This window comes from Epinephelus lanceolatus, chromosome 6 (genome assembly GCF_041903045.1).
Source record: "Epinephelus lanceolatus isolate andai-2023 chromosome 6, ASM4190304v1, whole genome shotgun sequence".
Classification (NCBI taxonomy): domain Eukaryota; kingdom Metazoa; phylum Chordata; class Actinopteri; order Perciformes; family Serranidae; genus Epinephelus; species Epinephelus lanceolatus.
Window position 1 is genome coordinate 45,642,963 of NC_135739.1, and position 12,265 is coordinate 45,655,227.

At 38.5% G+C, this 12,265-nt stretch overlaps 1 protein-coding gene across 1 annotated transcript in view; it reads left to right on the forward strand.

Annotated features, from left to right (window-relative positions):
• naaladl2 (N-acetylated alpha-linked acidic dipeptidase like 2) overlaps nucleotides 1-12,265 on the forward strand; it is an 814,243-nt gene that overhangs the window by 120,843 nt on the left and 681,135 nt on the right. The window contains exon 2 of the mRNA XM_033621483.2: nucleotides 7,182-7,219. The gene's annotated coding sequence lies outside the window, so the exon portion shown is untranslated. The remainder of the gene's footprint in view (nucleotides 1-7,181; nucleotides 7,220-12,265) is intronic.

The window sequence follows — 12,265 nt, forward strand, 5'->3', positions numbered from 1 at the left end:
CCATCCATTTTGAACCACTTATCCAGGGCCGTGACGCGAGGGCAGCAGACTGAGCAAAGCACTCTAGATGTTTTTTAATATACAGTACAGGCCAAAAGTTTGGACACACCTTCTCATTCAATGCGTTTTCTTTATTTTCATGACTATTTACATTGTAGATTCTCACTGAAGGCATCAAAACTATGAATGAACACATGTGGAGTTATGTACTTAACAAAAAAAGGTGAAATAACTGAAAACATGTTTTATATTCTAGTTTCTTCAAAATAGCCACCCTTTGCTCTGATTACTGCTTTGCACACTCTTGGCATTCTCTCCATGAGCTTCAAGAGGTAGTCACCTGAAATGGTTTCCACTTCACAGGTGTGCCTTATCAGGGTTAATTAGTGGAATTTCTTGCTTTATCAATGGGGTTGGGACCATCAGTTGTGTTGTGCAGAAGTCAGGTCAATACACAGCTGACAGCCCTATTGGACAACTGTTAAAATTCATATTATGGCAAGAACCAATCAGTTAACTAAAGAAAAACGAGTGGCCATCATTACTTTAAGAAATGAAGTAATGCGAAAACGCCGAAGGCGGTGCTGTATGTCCCTTGCTGGCGGGTGTATTCTCAAGATGGCGAAAGGTAATGGAACCCCACAGACAACTTACCCGCACAATGTACAAACAAATCCGAAATTCTCGTTTTACGAGAATAAGTCAGATTATTGGTGGAGGTAATAGTACACCCGTGATGACATATTTATGAATGCAGACATCAGTTTTTGCCAATAAACAACTGAAAATGTTACACAATGTCCCTTTAACATTAGTGACACTTGTAGTATAAATGTAATGAAGTTGTTCTTTATACAGGTGTTGCTGGATTTTTGACCTGTTCAGAAGTTCTCCCTTCTCCATGCACCTTGAAAGGAGTGAAGTTTTGCCAGGATCTAATGTGCTTCTGATGGTAGAATGACTTGAAATACACAAAGATTAATGGCAGAGTCCAGTCTATAGTGGGCCAACAATATTCAATACCTTAAAGGGGCATAAAACATATATATAATAATATTTTGTGGAACTGCACAGTGCACACAATTTAATGGTCTAAAACATTCAAAACCATCAGTATGCTCCTCTGAGCACATGATTTCCAGTTGTTTCATAGTCTTTTGTGTATGTATTCAGCATCATTTCATTGAAGTAAGCCATTCATTTGGGTACAGGTTTGGGCAAACTGAAGAATGAGTAACTGTGTCAAGTTGAAGGAACTCCACACCACTGAGATTAATAAAAGTGAGCCCTCTTACCTGATGAGCCACTCTCTGCCTTTATACACACCAAAGTACCAGTGCTATCTCACTAAATGTTCACCGTAGAGGGCCATTTCCCTTACCTCAAATGTAATGAGTTAATGGAGGGCTAGCAAGAGTCAGCAGCTGCACATACACTAACAAAAGGTTTGGAACTACTGCAGATCCTTTTAGGCTTACTGAGCTTTTCATGTGTTGCAAGGGTTCATGTTGTGTTGAAGGCTTTGATTTCCCTCTTTCCTGTTTGGATTTCTGTTGTTCTGGAATTTGTAGCAATTTGTTTAAAGGATGTCTTCAAGGGAATTTGTTTATTTATATATTTTTGTTTTGTGTTTTGACACAATTGAAAAAATTATTCATGAATCACCTATGTAACATAAACATGACTTAATTCCTTATTTCATATAATAACAATTCTTTATTGCCATTCTGCATTTTTACTTTCATATACTGTTCAAGCCCAGTTTTCCACCAACATGGAACCTGTTCTGTTCTGGTTCCGGCACCTAATTTTAAACTGTTCAGAGCATTTCAACCAAAGATAAATTGGTACAGAACCCAAAAAGTGGTTCCTGTTAGAGCGAAAAAATTGCAGGTTTTCCTTGACCTTAAATGCGAACCATCAGTGGGCATGTCTTATTGCATAGGTTGGAAAGAATCTTTCACTTAATAGTCTGCTTTGTCTTCTTATCATTAATAGTTGATCCATGCTTGTTTTTTTTTTGTTTTTTTTTAATAACACATATCTGTAGAACAGATCAAACAGGTCATCTATGCAATCTGCCATCTTGCTACCACTGTGTACTTCACTTATGCATTGTGCACTGCCCTCTGTTGATGACACATCCTTGGTTACAATAATTCTGATCAAAACTGGTGTAAACAGGGGCTGGTTCACTAGATAGCACTGAGGAGTCCTGAATGGAACCAGTCCAAGAATTAGAGCTAATTTGGTGGAAAATGGAATGCTGTAAAAGCTGCATTACAGAGAAGTGTTGATTATTTTGGTTGTGTCCTGAACGAAGCACTGGAAGCTGGATTTGAACAGTTTGGTAGGACTGGGGTCTAATACATATGTGGAGGACTTTTTTGGTGATAGTGATACTGATTTCATCATCTGTTATCGTACAAAAAGATGTCATGGCAGGTGGAGGCTCACTAACAGGAAGATCCCGTACAGTTGCTGCTTTTGCATTTATAATACTTTTTTTTTTAAATGATGGAAATTCCAGACATTTAGTCCTTAAAGCTTGACAATTTATTTCTGTAACAGCATTATGGTCATAACTTATCTCATAATCAGAACCCTAGTTTTCCTGTCTGTTAGGCTTTGTAGTAATGTTGATGCGTTCCCAGATTTCAGCAACTGCTTTGTTGACTACCATATTATTGTAAGCTAGAGAAATGACGGCAAAAATAAAATAAATAGAGATAAGTTTTAGTTAACTAGAATTTTCCTTTAACTCTTTCAAAACTGACCTCCTGCAGACAGCTGCCAGAGATTGTTGTTTGCATGATTCTGTTTAATTAAATCTAAAATAAGAATAATAGATAGAGCATTTCTTGTTTTTACAGCAGAGAGCTAAGGCTTATGTCTTCCATGTCGTCATGTCATCACCTTATGTTACTTTACCTTACGTGCAGTGCAAATGTAGTATTTAGCTGTAATTGTGCTGGAATTTCCCCCAGGAATTTCCCTGTGACAGCCACGGGTGATTGTTTGCATGATTTAGCATATCAATGTAAAGTAAAAACCATAATAGCTAGAACTTTTTTGCAGCAGAAACTGAGGTTTCTGTCTTCTGTGTCAGTGCGTTGTAAGCTCTAGATGATGTCACTGAGCTACATGACCTGTGGTGCAAAAACACAAGGCGACGCCCAAGACAGATGAATCCATCACAACGCCTTTGCACTCTGCTCATAAAAATGAGCAAATCTCAAAAACTAAATCATGAAATGATTTCAATTATTTTGTGTATGTTTCTACATTTAAAACTCCTTTGGATCAGTATGTTTTGTGTGTTTATTTTGTAAAATCTGATTTAAAAAAAACATCCAGTTTTTGTGTTATTCTTATTTATTGACTTCAATATTTTTATCAATTATTATCGATTATTGACTCACATAACCTTTTAGCTTAGCTTGTACAGATTTTAGGGATATGAAGCATTTGAAGATACTCCAAGAAATTACATCACAATCATCTCTATTGCAGAATTCAAAGTGTTGATTAGCTCCAACTTTTTAGCTATTCATCTGCAAACAGATACACTGCTTTCTTTGAGGTTTGCTCCTGGCATTTAAACACATTACTTTTACTATCATTTAGATGGTTAATGTTTTCAAGTCCAATTATTTATGCCTGTTTTGTTTTTTTTTTGTTCTTACCTGTTTAGTGTTTCTTCTTTGTAAATAGAATAGACTTGAAATCTGTACATGACATCACTTATTCTTAGTCCTAATTGTAGTCCTTAAAGATATCTGACTGAAGAGAAATATATCAATTACAAACCCTCAGCGTTCTGCCAGGCACATTCAAAGGTGAAACGTGGCAGCTTTGAAATGAAGTTATTACCGAGGCAGGCATTTCAGTGCTTAAGAGTAAAAATTAATAATCGAGCCCGTCGCTACAGGAGAGGAAAAAGAAGAAAAGAAAGAGGAGAAAATTAGAGATGAAAGACAGCCACGGGTTAGGCCACGGCGAAAACTGTTTCATTTGGCCCATCGTCTCATCTCCAACTTGAAAGCGGGCCTCTTTTGTTCTTTTTTACCTCCCCCAGCCCTCCACCCTAGCCACACGCCCACTCTTTTTTTTTTCTTTTTTTTTTTTACTCACCATTTGCACAATTACACCACAGATATTTTGGTGATGGTCTTCCACCATTACTTGGATTTCCAGATGGCCTGCAGGAAATGAAAATGAATGCTACATACGTCTATCTCCACAGGGGTGTTTTTAAATTGCACATGGATATATTTTAATGATTGGTTGTCAGGGATAGCTTCTCTCGATTTTATTATAAAAAAAATAAGTGGTAGAGTGAAGCAACTGTGAAAAGAACAAGGAATTTGCTAATGGGTTGGGTTATTTCTTCCCTCCTTGGGCTCACATTTCCAATTGTTACTATCCAGCCTGTCTTTATTTTCAGAATGTGCACCTTCTCTCTCTGCATGCTTGTCTCTTTCAGAATGTGCCCTATTTTTATAATCCGAGGGGCATTTGCTGGACTGGAGTAATCAATAAATAATAACCCCTTCACTCCGCCACTCTTGTTTTAACCTACGTGATTCCTGATGCAGTGGAGCAGTATCTCTGTAACAGAACATCGTGACCTCTTGCTCAATTCAGGGAAAGCCCATGCACATTTATAATTAATTCAAATCCATTTTTACCTCCCTGGAGACTAATAATTACTATTTTTGCATGTGGGGAAAAGAGATTAAAGGAAATTAAGCCAGGAATACTGGACATCAGCACTGTTTGGACAAAGTTGCCTTGCTTAAACAAGGTGGAAACATTTGACGTGCTAGCAGCAATGCTGGAAGGATTGGACTGTTTGTCAGTCTGTCTGCCACTTTGTTCCTTTTTTTTTTGTTTGTTTGGTTTTTATTTTGGGTGAAATGTCTTATATATTGGTTGTATTGCCATGAGATATGATGCAAATATTCATGGTTCCCAGAGGGTGAATCCTCTTGATGTATCCCATAAGCAAGTCATAGCAAGTAACACTTTTCATTTATCCAGTGAAGTATTCAGTGTGATTTGTTCCCAGATGATAAACCCTAATATGTTTTCTCAGCTTTTGACTTTTTGTATTTTGCCACCAGTCGGTTGACATTTTTGGTTCGAAGAGAAAATATTGAATGGATCGCTACACATATTGGTTCAGACATTCAACAGGATGAATTTTAATAACATTGGTGACAACACTGGTACCTTTATGTAACACTGCTTTGCAGCAGCAAATACTTTTTTTCAAGAAAAATGACTCCAGAAATGTTTCACCAAACATATTTGCAAAATTGCAAAATATTTACACTAAACAGAGTACCAAATTTGTTTAAATTACCGAAAAGTCTGTGCTTGGTGTAAGGATAAGAAAGGATGTGTTTACTGTTTCAATATTTAACCAAAATAAAAAAAAAAAAAAATTTCATGCTAACATGCTAAACTAAGTTAGTAAACATTATTGACCTTATGCATTTCAGCAATAAGGAGGGGCTCCAACTCCACATTATTTTGTTTCTCAACTTCCTGTTTGAACCACAAGTGGAATGTGTGATGTTGTACAGATTGATATTTGCTGCTTGGGATCACCTTGCGCCACAATGCACAATGGAGACTCTTTGGGTTAGTTACACACAGCCAAATTTTTCTATGATGGGAGCAAAAACCCGACTTGCCACCACAGGGCTGTAGGCTACATAGGTGTCTTAAAATGTCCACCTATTCAGAAATTGGGGGGGGGGGGTGTATTTAGAGGAATATTGGATTTCTCCGTAACGCTAACTTTTTAGCGCATGAGCTAACGTTAACTTCAGTAGAAAAACAAACCAGAGGAAACTGTTCAAGTGCCGTCCTCTGACGTTTGGCAATCCTGTCAAATCATTCATCCACCGAGTGAGAGCATAGGGGTCGGACAGCCTGGTCCTATTGGTCAGTGTTTACTTTTTAAAGTAACAATAGCGGAACTCCAAGAGTGCAGTACTATGGATAACGGAACGATACATTCTGACAGCACTCTGAATCTACCAATGGTCCAGTATGTGCCAGAGTATGCTCTCGTACCTGGAATGAATATTTCCGAATGCACCACTCACATCATCATCCTCCATTGTCTAAAACAAGTCAACAGAACAGAATGTCTGTGGAGAATTGTTTTGTGTCCAGCTAAGCCCAGGCCACCAAACGTTATACTGTTACATTGACATTAATAGTAAAAGCGTCTATGGGAAACCAACTTAAAAGCCAACAGTGTCACATTTTAAGGCCATTACATTGCACAATCAACATTTACTTCATGATGATAATTTAAAGCAAAAAGTATGTATATTTCCACTTGGCAATAAACCGGATTCTGATTGTTTTAATTGCCTAAACTTCACCCAATCTTAATGGTCCTAGTGGCTAATCAGAAAATAGTCACCACAGTGATTTTTGTAACAATCTCACGAGCAACGAGGTGGTGAAGGAGGCACAAAATCAGAACACTCTATTTTGGAAAGAACAATAATGACCTATTTTGTCCCTTACTTTTTGAAGAAAACGTTTCCTTTTTTTCACAGGGAAAAATTGCTAATTTGCAGCGTAACAGAAAATATAGTAAGTAGCAGAGTAATAGGTAAAAAAAAAGATACTACTGACATAAGTGAAGAATAACATCCCTAATTTTTGAGTTTCATTATCTTTCCTGTGTCATGCATTTTTCTCTCTTCCATCTTTCAGTCTGTGTATATTAGTTGTTCTCAGAGTAACTCTCTCTCTCTCGTATACAAACTGACAGAAAAGCAGATCTACTCACTTTGTCCATCTGCAGGATGTTGAGGATTCACTGGCATACTCTCTCTCTCTCTCTCTCTCTCTCTCTCAGCCTTTATCTGTGCTATTTTCAGAGGGAGAGCAGTAAGTGAAGTATTGTGAGAGGTGATACAAAAGCTTCCTTCTCAAGGGAGGAGAGGGAGTGAGAGGCAGAGGAGAGAGTTTGTAAAATATGCCACTGACTATTCATCTCCCCCTCTTTCCAGCTCCCTCTCTTCCTCTCTGACTCTTTCCAGGCGCTGAGAGAGGCCACTCCATATGCTTGGACACAAAGATTTTTCTCTGTATTGAATAATGCAGGTAGTCCACAATTCCTCCATCTCTCCTTTCTTTTTTTCTTTCAGGCCATTTGAAACGCCAGATCCACTCCAGGATATTAGCCGTGAGTAACAAATGTGACACATTACCATAAATACATTTCTGTTTTGCTCCTGTCTATTACAACACTGAAATAACCCAGCAGAGATCAAACTGAGAGGAAGTGTGTGAATGTGTTTACATTTCTTGCTCTAAGCATTCAACGCCATTTTGCCAGGGAAATGCTTTTGTGCTCAGACAGTGATGCATTGCAAACTCCTATTTGATTTGCCATGAAACTCAATATAACACTATTAATAATTGTTTGAAAGTGTTGCACAATAGATGGGCCTCATGTCGCCCCCACTCTCCTACAGCCGTTTATTGACAATAATTCTTGAGGGGACATAGTAGATTGTTTGTGTAAGTGCCAGGAGATAAAAATACTACACTAGACCTTCTGCGGTATTGTATCTTTAACATTACCTCTCTACCCACATTGTTGCATCTTGGGTCTCTTTTCTGATTATCACTCATTCTTGAGAATTGGGTCAAAACCTGATTTTTTAGAATTTTTTACATTTATGCTTCAATTATGAAGGTAAAGTCATTTTGAAAAGATCAAAGTCTTAACTATTAAACCTTGTAATGGGCCAAGCTCCCAATGATTGAAATTCTTCTTGAATAGTATACATAACAGATGTCAGAGATAAGATCTGACAACACATACTCATCACATATCGCAGATTTGTCAGTGGCCTTTCATGTCTACGTGTCATGCGCTAGGTATTGTCCTGCGTCTGCTGTTGACGTTCTGAGATGCTGCAACCAATGCCGGGATGTCAACAAACCACATGTTTAGGTTCAGGCAGCAACAGCATGTGGTTACGTTTAGAAATAAACAACATGGTTTGGCTCTACATTCATACAGGAAGGGTATGCGTTATTTTAAGCCAAATTCTTACACAGTTTTGAAGGATGACAGATTTTACCTGTTATATTTATTATATTTATAATACAACAACGGGGGGGGGGGGGGGGGGGGGTTAACATGAAATAATCAAAATTATAGTTACAACTGGACAGTCTCTGTACCCTACAGGCAAAACCCAACCCAGTTTATTTCCTCTCAACAGTGGAAATAAACTGAAGCACCAACTGTTAATCAATGGCTGAATAGCCTCTCAAGCTGCCTTGCCGTGAAAAAAAGTGACGTATGCTATAAAAAGCCACCTGCAGACCTTCCCAAAAAAATATGGAGACACTTAATGCACTACCTGGATACCAGGTTATTAAAAACTTCAGGTTACTAGAACTAACAAACTGTATACATGCTGGGTTTTTTTTCTTCTTTTTTTTTTCTTGAAAGAAATTGTGCATTAGTTTTTACAGCAGCAGGGCACTGTACATGGGCCTGATTTAAAATACACTACAGTGGTGTTGTTCATGGTAGTGAAGGAACATGGAACAATTGGTGTTTTAGAAAACAATGGAGGTCTAGGGCCTAAAGCAATATTAAATATTAATGACCCTGCAGCACACCTACATGTGACTACCAGGACTTACTGCTCTGCCAGAGTTCAGCACAAAGAGAATATCCTTCCAAAAAGACTATGGGCCCCTTCTTACACCCAGTCCAGGGCACGGGGCAACTGCCATTGCTAGTTTCAGACTGACACAGTTGTCATTTTCGCAGCCAGCACCCATTAGTAGCAAATGTACTTATGTCCATCCGTGCGCTTGTGAGTGTGTAGGTATTAAAATGAGGTGTTGTCAGGCACATTGTTGGTGTATTGCTTTGCTTTGCTGGCAGTGGTAAGCAATTGCACTATTGACCAACAAAAACTTGTTCTACAGTCAGAATGGTGCAGTGTTTTCCTGTTTTTTAAAGGGCAGGTAATAACATGCACCTACATAGGTGGGTTCACACATGTACACTGTGCTTGTTACACACACAGAGACGCTCAGATGGGTTGCAGGTAGGAAATACTGGATTATTAATGTGATCAATATTAATAATAAAAATAATGTGAGGGGAGGAGGGACAGTAAGGAGAAGATGAAGGAAGGGCTCATTTAGCAAAGTCTGGTCTGTCCAACATGCCATATAGCAACTAATTAGCTGTGTCCCAATTCAGGGTCTGCATCCTTCGAAGGACGCGGCCTACGCAGCTTCTGAAGGCTAGTCCTTCGGAGGCACCTCCGTCAACCGCTGTTAAATGGGACGGTCTAGCCTATGGAGGATTACTGGTTGCGTCATCACATCATGATTCCTGTCACCCAAGCCCATGAAAAACACAACAGACGGCAGCGACAAACGGACAAACCAGCGACAAAATGGAGCCAGAATTTGTCATTTTGTTTTGGGTTTTTTTAATTTACTTTTTGTTAGAGGAAGAGGAGAGGCTGCTCTGGCAACACCGGCGGCTCATTTATCTCCAGCTGAGAGAGAAACTTTATTTTAACCGACATTAATGTTCATATAGCTAGCATAGTTTGTTATAAACGATACTGTTAAGTGTCAAACACTAGCCATATAAACTATAGATTGGCATATATGGTTAGTGTCATTTAACCATTAGACTTGACACAGGGTTGATACAGGTGCTTAAAATCTTTGAAAATGCTGTAATTTTAATGCTGTATTTTCAAGGTCTGTAAAGTGCTTGAATTTCAGTTTAGATGCTTGAATGGGCTTATAAAGTGCTTGTATTGGACCAAGTAAAATGTGTACAAACCCTGTAAATAGCCCTGACTTAATTTCAATATTAAAATATTTTGGCATTGGTCGGTGCTCGATTTGAGAGTACTCTGGCACAGCCCACTGTACAGGCGGGTCATCTACCCTCCTCCTGGGTACTTCATCTTGGCAGACGGTGGGTACCCGTGCCTCCGTAAATAGTAATTTCTGCCCACTTGTAAACTTGTAAATAGTTAGAACTGTTCAGATTTTATCTTTGTAAATAATTGGTTATCAAAGGAAAAAAAAAAAGTGTTGTTACTGAAAAGTAGTTCAAAAGTTCACTCTAGGTGTAAATAACAAATGGAACCGATAATGTATAATATGATTTTAATTTAACTATATGCAACATTTGGAACAGATAATGGAGCAAGGTTAAAAGATTTCAATTCAGAACTATATACAATATTTTTAATTAACATTTTAAATCAGAAACAGCAATACATAAAACTTAATTGAACAGAAAAAAACGACCAAAAAAAAAAAAAAATCAGCGCCTACATACCATTCTTTCCAATAAACTAAAAAGTCTGTCCATTATCTCCCTGCTCTCTCTTTCCCTCCTCTCCTCAGCCTCCCTCTGCAACCTCATGTCCTCTCTTAGCAGCTCCAACAATTCATCCTGTCTTTACCTTCATCTCTTTCTTGTCCCTCCTGTCTCTGGCCCTGGCTGCATCTCCTCATCCTCCTCATCCTCCTCATGCTGCTCACCCACTGCAGCACCTGGCCCTGGTGTGTCCCCAGGGATGGAGGCAATTAGGACAGGAGGGGCAATGGAAGGCCTAAAACCTCATCCATGAGGACAAACCAGGGCCAGGTGGCAGCAGTGGGCTTCCCGCCGACCCCCTGCCCTGTCCCTGGATCTTTGCAGAAAATTGCTGCTGTTGTGACTGATTTCCTCTGCCTTAGGAATGCAAAGTATTAATTAGAAAAGTCTTCAAAAAGGAGTGCATCATGGACTCAAAAAGAGGTATGTTTGAGGTGCTCTTTGGAATGGGATTCATGTAGTGATGAAGAAACGAAGAAAAAACTCCAAGGCACTCTCCCAAAGCAGTTAAAATGCCTTTATTCTTGTTAAAAATACAGTCTTTCGACCCGTTTCGGCGTCAAGCTTTCATCAGGAAGTTAAACAGATTCAAGGAATAAATAATATCAAAGTATGTATTAACTTGGGTAAAACAAATGTAGTCTACATATCATTATCCAAACCTGCACATACTTTATTTTATTTGTTTAAGTTGTCCCACTTTTTTTTTGCCTGTTGAGGCTTCACTTTTTCTCCTCCATTTTTTGAACGATTGTTCTAAACAAGAGAGAAGCATGACAAAAGGTAAACACACAAGATCACATTATCACAGATATGTAAAGATTCACAAAAGGTGACATCAGGACAGACATATAACTCCCACCCCCCATGCAAAAACAACATTTACTTATTGTGATCTAAAGATTATATTTGTACTTTGGTCTTTGTACAGGATTTGGGTTAATTTAAGTAACATTTACATACAAATATGTATAGAGGACAAATGGGCTATTTATTATTGCCTTAACAGGTACCTCCATCTGAGTGTGGCTGTATTCTTGGCCCCTGTGAACGGAGTTTTATAAATTCCTCTGTTTGCTCCTTGCTCCCCACAACAAAATGAAATGTAAAGCATATTTTCTGTTATGTCAACAGGCAAAATGATTGATCTATATAATAATGATGTAACTAGGACTGTAGTCAACCAAAGAAAGTCTTGGTCGACTAAAGTCGCACATAATCTAATTTTTAATTCTGCGGTGGTGTGTCTGTGTCACACTGCAGTTACACCTCCAAACACTAGTCGGAGGTGGAGGACTCTGTTAAGTGCTGTAAAGTTTAGTTCAAATAAAACTTTATTTATATAGTTGATTCAAAACACACATTAAACACACATTAAACATGGCTTAATGGAGACAGTTTCAATCACAAGTACGCAAATTGGCTTCACTATAAATCGCAGAATTGACAGACAGACACTTTCTTTATCTGGGCACATTTCCCCCACCAATACAACATGCTAACGTTATTAGCACAAGTCTATGGCGTTTTACATTGTATAAATTAGCCTAGCGTCTAACGATCTTTTCCTCTTCTCATATAAAACCAGGGACAACAGCAGCATTTAACAAAGATAACGGTACATAATTTGGCTCCATTACAACTCACAACATTCACCGACAAAACAACCGTCTTAAACTAACGTTAACGTTATTAGTGCCAGCCTATGGCATTTTACATAGTATACATTAGCCTAGCGACGAGCAGAGATTTCCTCTGCTCATATGAAGCCAGGATAAATCCCGAAGTATAAATCACTGAAGGATAAATCACAAACACGACTTAAAATGCTATTTTAGTGGAGGC